Source organism: Hyla sarda, chromosome 1 (assembly GCF_029499605.1).
Source record: "Hyla sarda isolate aHylSar1 chromosome 1, aHylSar1.hap1, whole genome shotgun sequence".
In the NCBI taxonomy this organism is placed as follows: domain Eukaryota; kingdom Metazoa; phylum Chordata; class Amphibia; order Anura; family Hylidae; genus Hyla; species Hyla sarda.
The window spans coordinates 360,081,318-360,094,964 of record NC_079189.1 but is presented as its reverse complement, the minus strand read 5'-3'; the positions used below and the strand labels follow the sequence as shown (position 1 = coordinate 360,094,964).

Below are 13,647 nucleotides of genomic sequence, written 5' to 3'. Positions count from 1 at the left end.
ACATTAGCATAGACATTTATTAAACACTCCAACAGGGTTCAGGTGCATTCACCTTATAAGTGCAACTTTAGCAAAGAATATCACGTTACTATTGAGGTATATACATGTAAACAAGCGTGCAAGGATGAGCAGTCCACCTGCACTAAGAGTCTAAACTTCACGGCTACCAGCTCTAGCCGAGCACACACTTACGAATCTTCTACCGCTAGGAGTCTCTTGGTCTGAGGACCAGGCACAAAAGCTTGATGGTTACGTTACAACTTGAACAGTCTTAGCATAGTCCTGCTAGGCACACTTCTTGAACTGTTGCAAAAAAGTCTGTGAAGACATCAAAAAACTTTAAAGCAAGATGAGTGTCACAGCTCAGATGAAACTCTTTCGATGTCGTCCTGCTCCTCGCCTAGAGCCTCTACCCCTTTCAGGATCACGAGCAAGCACAGAGTTAATGTGGCTCACCCACACCACATTAGTAAGGGTAGAGTGTGACACTGTAGGATTGAGGCTAACAGTCGGTGCTGGTTGATTCTGCCCCACCTCCTCGTCGGGAGTGGGCTGCAGCACTTTCGTCGGTACCTGAGGAGCAGGCCAAACCTCCGCGTCGGGAGTAGGCCTAAGTACTTCGGTTGGTACCCGCGGTCGATGCCAAACTTCCCGGATAGGAGTAGGCCAGGGTACTTTTTTGAAAGTAGAGGGAAGTGACTGCTGCTGTCGTAATTCCTCCTTGAGTTCGTAGGTGGAGGCATCAGGAGCAGGCCATTTCGGCCTCAGCTGGAAGGGGTCCGCTTCCCAATCATCAGAAGGAAAGTACTTGAAAGGCAACTGGGTTGGAGCAGCTGGTCTGGCGGCTGTGGCAGCCCACTCTCCTCGCAGGCCCTGGACTGGGGTGTACTCCACTATCTCACCCACCTCCAGGGAATGGAACATCTTGTGAAGATATGGCCTCTGTACAGCTCGCCGGTTTACGAGGATGGTATAGCCAGTGTGGCAATCGTGAAGGGTACCATAACCTCTGACCTTGTCGAACTTGGCCACTGTTGCTCTACGACTTTCCAAGGGCTTTTCCCCTTCTCAGGGATGGTCCCACATGCGCTTGAAGAGTGCCTCCATCTCTTTGGTGTTCTCCCGGTAGCGGATCCTATCCTGATGAGGCAGATGTACATGCTTGGGGGCATAAAGTTCACTGTGCCGGGCCTTTAGCTTGTCCATCAAGTCGGCTATTTCGGCCTCCTGACGGGCCCTTTCCTGCTGTGCCCTAGGAACCGATGGAAGGGGTTTCCCAGGCAGGGGTTGGAGAACATCATGCATGTACTGAATAAAGTCATGTTCATCCCCAAAGACCCACTGGGGCAATTTTGGTGAGCACGGTCGTGCACTCTGCAGGGCGGACAAGGGTACTTCTGGCTCAGGGCTAGTGGAGGAAGAGAAGGCAGCCTCTGAGGGTGTGCTTACAGAGGATTTCTCCGTCGGGATCTCAGCCCACGAGCCCCTTGTCTGGTGGTGAGGGGTCAGTCTCACCGGTGAAGGAGCTCCAGGTGTTCCTGCAGTGTCTCCTGGAGGAGTTTCCAGCCAGCCATCGTCATCATCGGGCAGTGGGGGAAGATTGCAGGCCCCCTCTTCATCCAATGACAACTCCTGCAAACGGTCGGCAAGATCGTGGAACAGTTGGGCTGCGACCGCCGCAACTTTCTGTTGTTCTGGTGCCATCTTAGGGCGCACGCCACGTGGAACTCTGCTCTCCGCCATGTCTGTACCTTCTGGCTCTCTTTTGTGCAGACTGAAGAGGCCGCTGTGCAGGGTTCCCTTTATACTGGGCTTCGCCAAAATGGCTTCCGGCCGGAAGGATGTCATCGGTGTAGCCCTGACTTCCTGTCTCCCCGGAAACAACAACTGCGATTTCAAGTTCCCTTTCGGCTGTGATACTCTCACTTGATAGCCACGCCCAGGGGCGGGTCATGGAGCAGCGCGGGCTTTCTTTGCGCACTTTTGCACGTGGCACCATACGCAATCTTCCGTATGGTGCTTCGTAACACATGGGTACAGTCTTTTATACAGGGGGAGTACACTTTACTTGGTGGCAACAGCTGAAGGAACACACCCGAATCCTGTTCGTGATGCCAAATAGCTATGTAGTAGCCTGGGGGATGTAGGGTATGGGGATGCGTAGCTGTGCGGTAACTAAAGGGTGCTTGTTAATCCTTGCTATTCGTGACGCCAGGGTGGGGGCTCCTCAGTAATGCTTGTCCTCCCGCGACCCTTCCCAAGAGCGATAGGGAGGTATATAATAATGGATTGTCCACAACCGGAGAGTTTACTGAAACAGGATTAACTTTTACTGAAGACTTTCAAGCTTCAATAACAGAACAGTCTCTAAGCATAACAACTGCTTTCCTTGGAGATTGACAAGAGTCTTTAGGTATTGTGCGCTGTTCCACTGGATTTAGGGGATTTAGTTGCGGTCAAGTAGTTACGCCAGCATTAGAGGGGGTTTAGATTAGAACTCACGATTTTGGTTCAGCTGAGGCCTAGTGTGTCTTTGAAAGTTGCGCAGAACCATCCTGCCAGTCCGGTATCCACGAAAGCAGGAACCCAAGAGAGCGATAATTGGTCACAGCTCCCTTATATTGGCAGGGGCCGGACTAGTGCTAATTGGTCCATACTGATGTCAATCACCATTACAAAGGCTTATGGGTAACACGTGACCCAAGGACCTCCAAAGGCCCTCCAACATACCATAGAGGTTATTAGCATGGTCACATGACCAATGGTCCTGCGACGCCAAACAAGGTAAGCACTATACATTATTATAAAATATATATTATTATTAGATATATACATGTATTAATATTAGAGAATTAGACTTGAGGAGAGGCGACTAGGGGCTGTCCCACCTGAGGAACCCTACCTGAACGTAGTTACTCTGACTCTGGGGACCTCTACACTAGGTACGGTATGTAATACGGTACCGGGACACCACACTTAGATCACAAGATTTTCAAACAGCCTGAGGCACTATTATAAATCTGATAGATTCTTAAACTGTCTAGTCTAAGCTCACACTATCTAGGTTTTTATTTTTTCCTCCATTGTTCTACTGAACTATTATGATATTCCAAATGCAGGAGAATAGACCACTGTTTACCACTGGTTATAGTGCATTTTAGAACCTTATATGTCACTTATTCATCATAACCCAGACTGATATAAGAGTGTCATATTTTTGTGTTAGGTATTCTGCTCATGTAGTTTTTGTAAGGCATGTTAACATGCAGTCACATTGCTATTAGGAAAGAACAGATCTTAAAGCCTAATGGCAGACTGAATGGATCACCACCTAAAGCATTAACCTATTTCTATCACAGCTAATTTTGGCAGAAACATTTTCATTTTATGATCAGTGCTTTCCAAAAGCTATACATTTTTTTTTTCATTTTCCGTCAACATAGACATATAAGGTTTTTTTGTCTGTACTAGTTGTAATTTTTAAAGGGGTACTCCACTGGAAAACCTCCGCTGGTGCCAGAAAGTTAAAAAGATTTGTAAATGACTTCTATTAAAAAATCTTAATCCTTCCAGTACTTATCAGCTGCTGTATGATCCACAGGAAGTTCTCTTCTTTTTGAATTTCCTTTCTGTCTGACCACAGTACTCTCTGCTGACACCTCTGTCCATGTCAGGAACTGTCCAAGGCAGGATAGGTTTTCTATGGGGATTTGCTCCTACTCTGGACAGTTCCAAAAATGGACAGAGGTGTCAGCAGAGAGCACTGTGGTTAGGCAGAAAGGAAATTCAAAAAGAAGAGAACTTCCTGTGGATCATACAGCAGCTGATAAGTACTGGAAGGGTTAAGATTTTTTTAATAGAAGTAATTTACAAATCTGTTTAACTTTCTGGCACCAGTTGATTTAAAAGAAAATGTTTTCCAGTGGAGTACCCCTTTAATGGTACAATTTAATATACCATATACAGTGGTCCCTCAACATACGATGGTAATTCGTTCCAAACGAGCCATCGTTTGTCGAATCCGTCGTATGTTGAGGGATTCGTGCAATGTAAAGTATAGGAAGCTGTACTCACCTGTCCCCGCCGCTCCGGACCGTGCCCCGCCACTCCCAATGGTGTCCCCGAGCCTCCGCTGGGCTCTCCTGGTCTTCTCCGGTCCTCTGCTGGGCTCTCCTGGTCTTCTCCGGTCCTCCGCTGTCTTCTGCAAGGCCTTACTGGGCCTACGTAGCGACGTCATTACGCCGCTGCGTACGCCGTTCCTATTGGATGACGGGACGGCGTGCGCAGCAGCGTATTGACGTCACCGGAGAGGGCCGAGAAGACACCGGAGGACCAGAGCTGGACCCGAAGGGCACCCCTGAGCATCGTGGAGGGGTAAGTAATACTCACCGCACCACACGGGGAACATTAAGCTGCTATCCGGCAGCAGCTTAAGCATTTTGCGCTGCTGGATAGCACTTAATACGATGGCCCCGACATAAAAAAGCATTGTATGTCGATGCTGACATCGACATGCGATGGCCTCTGAGAGGCCATCCTATGTCGATTTGATCATATGTTGGGGCCATCGTATGTCGGGGGGGCACTGTAATGCATGGGGAAAAAAAAACTTTTTGTGGGGTGGAATAGAAAATATATTTTTTTAATATATTATTGACTGTGCGATAAATCCAGTACGATTACTGCTATACCAAGATTATATTGTTTGTGTTACACATTTAGGTGTGAGTCTAAAGGAAGTGTGTTGCTAACCCTTCACATGTCATCCTAGAATAAACATATTGTAAAATATGTAACATATGTTGTAGACAAAAAAATGTATATGTCAATTCTATTAACATGATAGCATGTAAACCCAATCATAAAATATGACATAAATACCAATTGAGTTTAGAAACAAAAACCTGTATGTAATCAACTTATAAAGTGTGAATTATTTGTATGTGAGGCCTTCAAAATCGCATATTAAATGTTGTTTATTATTTCTAAAACTTACCACCTTAGTCAGGGAAAATAATGCTAAAATAAGTTACTGTGCATCAATTACTTATCTTAAACGTGCTAAAAAAGTATCATAATAATAGTTAGATGCGGGGGCGGAGCCTAACTGTGGAGCTGGATGGCTGCTTAACCAAGCAGCGCTCCACAGCCTATATCCAGATCTGCAACTAACAACCCAACATAACGACCAGGATGGGCAAGTCTGACAAGGCTAACCCTAGTAAAACCACAGGGAAGCAGAAATACCAGTAAAAATCAGCCCGGAATGGCTAAATTTCTCCACAAAAAGCAGCTCCAGAGCCTGGCGCGGGCGGCCAATATGGCGCTGGTTCCAAATAGCGAAGCAGAGCGGGAGTTGAAATCGGAGGCAGAAAGGCACTACAGCAGCCAGGTTGACTCGGAGAGTGAGGACCCTCATGTCTCTCTTACTAAATCTTTCCTGAAGAAAGCTGTCCAACAGGCGGTGGTGAAATCTATGAAAGCTGCTTTAGCCCCAATTCTCCAGGAACTAGCTGAAATCAAAGCGGATGTACGCCATGTTGGTACTCGTACTGAATACCTGGAAGAAGCTCTCACTGAGACTGTCTCATTTTGTGAATCGGCTGGGCACCACTTACAACAAGAAACTCACATTAACCGGGCTCTGCTTATGATAGAGGACCAAGAAAATAGGATGTCCAAATCAAAGGAGTGCCAGAATCCTATGCAGCGGAGGCGCTACTAGCAGCAAGTTTTCACTACCTTGCTTGGAGAGTAGAGGGCAGGCGCCATTGTGGTGGAATGCGTCCATAGAGCACTGAGACCTAAACCTCCGCCGAACCAAGAGACTGAGACGTTGCTATTCAAAGGTATTCCGATTCAGCTTTTTCAAGATTTGGCCCAATCTACTCTGGCCAAAAGCTGCATACTGCAGCCACTGCTTAAAAAATTGAGAGAGCTTCAACTGCCGTACTTGTGGCTGTTCCCATTTGGCCTATCAATAATGAAGAGATGCCAGCGTCTGATGATCTGCACACTAGAGGATTTGGAAAAGTCGTAGGCGCTTTTGGAGATAGAGCCTATGGAGATACCTTCTTGGATGCCGGTCCAATTGGGCCAAAACCTACCAGCTCTCCCTAAATTGACCTCTTGGACCACGATGGAGAGGGCCAAGTCACCAAAGGATTGTAAACAGAACCAGAAGACAATCTGCAGAGCTGAAGCGGCTCCTACCTGAAGGAAATTATGAGGCAGTTGCCCTTTAAATTCCAGAGACTATGGAGTCTGCATGACGACATTAGATTCAGGTGACTTTACCTTTACCATGAAGTTAACCTTGTTGGATTTGACTTTATTGTTTATTTGCATAGCCAGGTCCACTGGCAAGTTCAAGCACATATCGATAATGGCCCATTTTCCTGCCATTCCTGCTTACCCACTCCATCCCCTCTACCCCCCTTCCTCACCATATTCCCCTCATCTTACCTGTCCCCCCCCCTCCACCACAAACACCCCTAGCCTATGGTTTAATGGTGCCATTCTCCTAGAAGAGGACTTCCACTTTGTATTTTGACACTGGCTGGAGATGGGGATATTTTGATATGCGGCTCATACAGGAGGCACTGCTGCTAGAGACTCTTCATCTCGCGTCTTATTGCTTATGAGACTCCCTACTATCCATAATCCCTCTGGGACTTTTCCACAAGTAGTAGTAGGCGGAGTAGTAGGAGCTTTTGAGCTGACACATCTCACGATGGAAGAGGAACAAGTCATCCAAAAGGGGACTAATGTCGGAGCACGCAATCTTTATGGGAGTTCATGCACAACCGCATATTTCAATGGTTTGGTGGGTGGATTGTGCAATGTGCATTATATAGCGATGCTTTTATTAGAAGTACTGTTGACAGGGTTTGGTGATGAATGTAGTAAAGTTTTGCTTTACCATATTAAGTTGCATGATTTCTGAACTGCCCCGCTCATTTTCTGGTGGTTCATTACTTTGTGTGCTGCCCATGTGTCGCAATAACCTCTGTTTGCAGTTTAAGGGAGCTATCCTCTCCCTACCGTTACCCCATTATAACCTTTTATTTTTGTGCTACACTACATTTGTTCTTTGTTCTTCAATTTCTTAAGTGTTTAGTGTCTGTCTCTGTGTAATCCCTAGTGTTACCTTTCCTAATGTGCCTTTCCTGGATCTATTACCCTATAACTCACTGTATCTCACCTCTCCTTATCCCCCTGCCCCACCTCGCCTTCCCTTTTCAACTCCTCCCTTCCACAACTAACTCTCGTGTAGTACCCAACAGCCTGGGTATCCCACATAATCAAACAAGGAATTTTCTCATCTGACATCTGTAAGTTATCTTCCCCCTTACTTCGCGTGTGGCTTCATAAAGTCTCATCTACTAGATAAGACACATTTTGCAACCAAATGGCTTAATTGAAATTCCTCTAGTAGTAGAATATGGCACTCTTGATCAAGTAGTTGGTGCTCAAGTAGTAGGATCCCACTCCTTAAATCATAGAACAAAAAGACTTGGCACATACTGCGAATGTGAGATTTATTTCACGTGCAATCCAAAACAAGAGATAACGTTTCAGTGAAACATTGACCTTCATCAGATCTAGAAAATATATAACAAATACGGTAACCGATGAGCATATATGTATATACAAAACAGATGTCTTAGTAGTTATATACAAAACAGTGTATCATCATTAAAAATAAAGACGTCAAGCCAGTACTTGGGAATATAGGTAGCAAAATCATATGGACCAAGAGATATCTAAAAAGGTATAGGAAACAACATAGGAAAAAAGCATAAATGACAAATCATATGGGTGGTGGCAAGTAACATGTCTTAACACAAGAAGTTTCACTGGACTATGAGAATATGTGAAGCATAGACATATCATTACATGTCTATGTATCTCCCCACTTCGAACATGTTTTGAAGTGGTGGAGATACATAGATGACGTCTTTCTCGTATGGACCGGCACAGACCCTCAACTCACTGACTTCCACTTGTTCCTCAACCAAATTTTTCCAGGACTTGAATTCACCATCACATCATCCAAATCCACCATCCACTTCCTCGACCCACAAATCACCATAGTTCAAAACCATCTTGACTCTGACATTTTCACCAAACCTACCGACAGCAATTCCATGCTACGCTTTGACAGTCATCACCCCCGGAGCATGGTCCGCTCCCTACCAATAAGTCAGATGATTAGAGCCAGGAGAATTGTCAGCTCCGACTCTCGGGTTGACACAGCCCTTGACTCTATGGTCAACAACTTTCTCGACAGAGGGTACCCTAAACAATTAGTGCTAGAAAGCAAAGACAAAGTCAAATCCATGACTAGAGAGAGCCTTCTCAGGACCAATATTAAACAACCACAACAATGACTAGCCTTTGTCTGTACTTACTCGGGAATGTCACAGAAAGTTTCCAACATTCTCAGGAAACATTGGCATGTCCTGCGTAACGGTACAGACAACATCCCAGAACTACACAATCCCCCTATCATGGCCTATAGACGTCCACCCAATCTGCAGGACAAACTCGTCAAAGCAGACATTGCCCTTTCTTAGAACACACAAAGCTACTTCAGGGGTGCTAACCCAGGCTCCTTCCCATGCAGAACCTGTGTCAACTGCTCATACATGGTAAAAGGCAACCAATTTACACACCCAACTACTGGCAAAACATATGACATAAAACAATATCTAACCTGCACCACCCCCTATGTCGTCTACGTCTTACAATGCCCTTGCCGCCTTCTGTATGTGGGCGAAACCTCGTTGGAAGCAAAAGTAAGAATCACCCAACACAGATACACCATCAGAAAGGGGAAACTTGACTTACCAGTGCCAAAGCACTTTATTGAACACAAACATCATGAAAAAGACTTGAAATTTACCCTGTTAGACCATGTACCCCTTTCTAAACGTGGGGGTAACAGATCCGCCAAACTTAAACGTAGAGAGCTCTGGTGGATCTACGAGCTGAATTCACTGAAACCTGCAGGGCTTAACGTTGAATTCACTGTTACTCACGATATTTGCAATGCATAATTAGCTCTGTTCATCTCCTTTTGTCCTCCCTCTCAGTATAGGTTTGGTCCTTATATCATTTTATTTTATTTTATTGTATATAAACTTCTTTTATTCACCTTAACTTTTCTTTCTTTCTCTTTGCAGAAGTGGACTCGAGGCCCCTCACTCACCCATGACAACCCTCCAGGCAGACCAGGCACCTTGTCCACACACAACACACCACTAGCACTTGGACCTGAGACCCTCCTTGGACAGCCCACCCATTTGTGACTCCAACCAGGTGCTGTCACTTCTCCAGTGACGGGTGGCACACAGGCACTCTGTGCTGACTGCCTATGGTGGCCACCGGAGTTGCCCCACAGGACAACTAGAGAGCTGCGGTTCCCGTGACACTCTGGTCTTTACCTTGTGCAGAAAACACCCACCAGGAGATTGCCGTGAAACACCGGAGCCCACACATACCACTTTCAAGATGGCGCTGTCCTTGCTCCTTCCCAGTGTGCGCATGCGCCGCACAGGACGCTCCGGTCTCCAGGATCCAGTGCACAGAACAGCCCACATGGTGTTTGTTGACATTCGTCACTTCCGCACGCCGCATGAAGCTCCCGTACATGCCGGAAATGCCTTGGTCTTTGCCTTCACGTCATGCTGCCTCGCCGGGTGAGTGACCGCGGCCCCCCGCCCACTTGTGTATCTAGATTGTAGAACTGCCACAGCATTTCATTGTCACATTATTTGTTCTATGGACTATCTGTGCATCTTCTCCACGTACACCACGTACACATGTATAATGCACTGTTATTTGATTTTGATCGCTGTTATTGCATACCACATGGATTTGTTTACATGTCAACTCTAATTATGAGGGTGGTCCTGCGTGACCTATAAGTACCCTCCTTCTCCACCATTTTGTTGCTTGACAAAGGCAGCGGGAGGCTGCCGAAACGTAGCTCACTTTGGAGTAAATAAAGACATCACTTTATTTCACCAGCTTGGAGTGCCACTGCTTCTACTTGACTACTTCACTTTGGATCTCTGACCCAGATCAACAGCAGTCAGGCACCCGTTCACTTTTATCGCAGGAGTGCTGCTTCCCTCCTCTACCACTATCATTACATGTATATAGATATATACAAAGAGCTAGAGGCTGACAAACCAAATCTTAAACCATTAGGTTAAAAAAACTGATAATGGTGCTTGTATATATAATTATGTTTGTATTAGTGGGCTCAACCAGTGAATAAATAACCAAACAAGGGTGCTGCCAATGCTCATAGGGTAACCACAATGATTGCAAACAAGAAAAAGCATACAGGGTTGCACACCAATATTTTAATAGCAAGAAAGTACTTTATTCAAATCATACAAAAAAAAACAGTGTATATAACACACATTTAAAACCACTTAAAATAAGGGAGCCAGAAGATGTATGGTCTCCCAAAGCCACAGAGGAGAACCCCCAGCAACCTGGAGGGTCCCCCCAAGGGATACCCGCATTTCCTATTAGATTATAATGAACACTTCCTTTCTACCATGTACCCCTGTACAAATAAACAGGTATAGGGTATTATTGCACTATTCCCTCCAATCAAGAAAGAAATACCAACCAGTATTCGGTCAAGAAAAAGGAGAAAGGTTAGCAATAGGTTAGCAGTAGTGTTGAGCGGCATAGGCCATATTCGAATTCGCGAATATTCGCGAATATATGGACGAATATTCGTCATATATTCGCGAATATTCGCATATTCGTTATACTCCCGTTTTATTTTCGCGTATGCGAAAATTCGCATATGCGAAAATTAGCATATGTGGAAATTCGCATATACGAAAATTAGCATATGCTGATTTTCGCATATGCGGATTTTCGCGCGCCAGTCTCACACAGTAGTATTACAGCCTTCTTTACACCACACAAGCTGGAAGAAGAGAGGGGTGATCACTGTGATGTGTACTGTGAAGAAAAAAATAAAAATAAAAAACGAATATTCGTAATTACGAATATATAGCGCTATATTCGCGAAATTCGCGAATTCGCGAATATGCGATATTCGCGAATAATATTCGAATTGCGAATATTCGCGAGCAACACTAGTTAGCAGTGACTGTTTGTGGGGACCTGTTTCTGGGGGGAAAACCCCCTCCTGTACCTATGTTCTATTGCTAACCTTTCTTCTTTTTCTTGACCGAATACTGGTTGGTATTATTGCTCATATTGCGGTCATGTATACTGCTGCTATCTAAGATTGTGTAGGTTATTGTTTATCATGGAAATATGTATTAGTCCTACTCTTTCTTGAAAAGCAAAAAGCTTTTGCTTTTTCTTGTTTGCAATCCTTGTATATATAATGACAAGCCCTAAGAATAACAGTTAGACTTGTGCACTAGAAAAATTTTCGTTTAATTTCGTTTCGTTTTTTCGTTTTGGAAAAAAATTTCGGTTCGGCAATATTTTCGGTTTAGATTTTTCGGATACATTCGGTATTCGGGTATTCGGGTTGTTTTTTTCGGATACATTCGGTATTCGGGTACATTCGGTAAATCTTTTTAGTCTTTTTTTGGACTTTAGCGATCCTAATAAATTATGGAGATACCTTTTTTATTAAAATTTCGCAGGGTATCATAAAAAAATCATAATAAAAAGATACAGTGGTGATGGAAAAAATTGTATCTAACGAAATGTATCTTTTTTATTATGAAATGTTTATTCATTTTTAAACAGGGATCAATTTATGTGAGCGGGTAAAGCACTAAAAATGTAGCCGACAATAATGAAAATGTAGTGTGTGCGTGTTTTTCACTTTTTTTTTTAAACATTTTTTAGGTAGTACTACTACTCCCAGCATGGAACACACTCTTCCATGATGGGAGTAGTAGTTACCTGTACTAATTGACAGATCGCAGGGGTCCCTTGCGATCCTCTTGTATAATGTATAGATGCGGCGGCTGCTCTTCTATGGTCCCCTGCACTCACGTATATGTACACATATTCATATTTCCCGCAGAGCTGTGATTGGCCAGATGGTTCCAGCCAATCACAGCTCTCTGTGAGAAATAGGAATATGTGTATATATACGGCCGTGCAGGGGTCCATGCAGGGGTCTGTGCAGTGTGTGCTCCATGTTGGGAGTATTAGTACCTGCAGTAAGGGACAGATGCCAGGGATGTCACTTCTCCTGACACCCGCTGCCATCCTCCTGATGTGAATGTCGGGATCAGCTGTTCTCAGGGCTACAGAGCCGGGAGAACAGCTGACGCTGAGCCATAGGTATACATCGTATATCTACTGCCCAGCAAGAACTTACAGTGAGCTTGCAATGTGTATACAGTATACACATTGCTGGCTCACTTAACCCCTTGCTGAGCTGTGCGCTATGCACAAGCCCAGCAAGGGAAGAGTTAACTTACACTGCTGGACAGTGTAGGTTAACCCTTTGGGCGGTATACACTTTATACAGCTATCTATAGATAGCTGTATACAGTGTATACAGAAGACGAAGTCCAGCTTACTTCCCTCGAGTCTCGGGCCGGGTTCGTGTAGCTCCGCCCCCTAGTGATGACGTCATTAGGGGGCGGAGCTACAGAAGGGAATAAGGCTAGTTAATCTGAAGCTCTGTTCACATTGTACGTTTTGTATAATGTGAACAGACCCTTCTGGCAAGGTCTACCAAGACAGGGAGACTCCAGCTGTTGCTAAACTACAACTCCCAGCATGCCCAGACAGCCAAAGGCTGTCTGGGCATGCTGGGAGTTGTAGTTTTGCACCAATTGGTGGCTCCCTGTTTGGGTAGACATTGCATCATGGGTGCTCTCCCCAGCGGACAGCGCCAAAAATGTCATAACCAATTTTTTGTGTTTTTTTTTCTTCTCGTTTCAGATCCGTGTATGCAGAGGATTACTGCGGATTCGATGGATTACGGCGGATTATTTATTTTTCCCTTTAATAAAATGGTTAACGAGGGCTGTGGGGGAGTGTTTTTTTAAATAAAATAATTTTTCCAATGTGTTGTGTTTATTTTTATTGAATTTTCAGGGTTAGTAGCGGAAGCTGTCTTATTGACGGAATCCATTACTAGGCCAGGGCTTAGTGCTAGCCCCAAAAACAGCTAGCGCTAACCCCCAATTATTACCCCGGTACCCACCGCCACAGGGGTGCCGGGAAGAGCCGGTACCAACAGGCCCGGAGCGTCAAAAATGGCGCTCCTGGACCTAGGCGGTAACAGGCTGGCGTTATTTAGGCTGGGGAGGGCCAGTAACAATGGTCCTCGCCCACCCTGGTAACGTCAAGCTGTTGCTGTTTGGTTGGTATTGTGCTTAGAATGAAAATACGGGGAACCCTATGCGTTTTTTTTTTTAATTTAAATAAATTTTTTTTTTTTTTTAAACGCATAGGGTTCCCCGTATTTTCATTCTCAGCCAGATACCAACCAAACAGCAACAGCCTGACGTTACCAGGGTGGGCGAGGACCATTGTTACTGGCCCTCCCCAGCCTAAATAATGCCAGCCTGTTACCGCCTAGGCTCAGGAGCGCCATTTTGACGCTCCGGGCCTGTTGGTACCGGCTCTTCCCGGCACCCCTGTGGCGGTGGGTACCGGGGTAATAAT

The 13,647-nt window shown here is 45.1% G+C and overlaps 1 long non-coding RNA gene across 1 annotated transcript in view; it reads left to right on the top strand.

Annotated features, from left to right (window-relative positions):
* The window catches only part of LOC130274347 (uncharacterized), a 59,821-nt gene extending 49,837 nt beyond the window's left edge, over positions 1–9,984 (top strand). Inside the window, exon 3 of the long non-coding RNA XR_008844335.1 lies at positions 9,189–9,984. This is a non-coding gene — a long non-coding RNA (uncharacterized LOC130274347). The remainder of the gene's footprint in view (positions 1–9,188) is intronic.
* Positions 9,985–13,647: the final 3,663 nt, after the last annotated feature.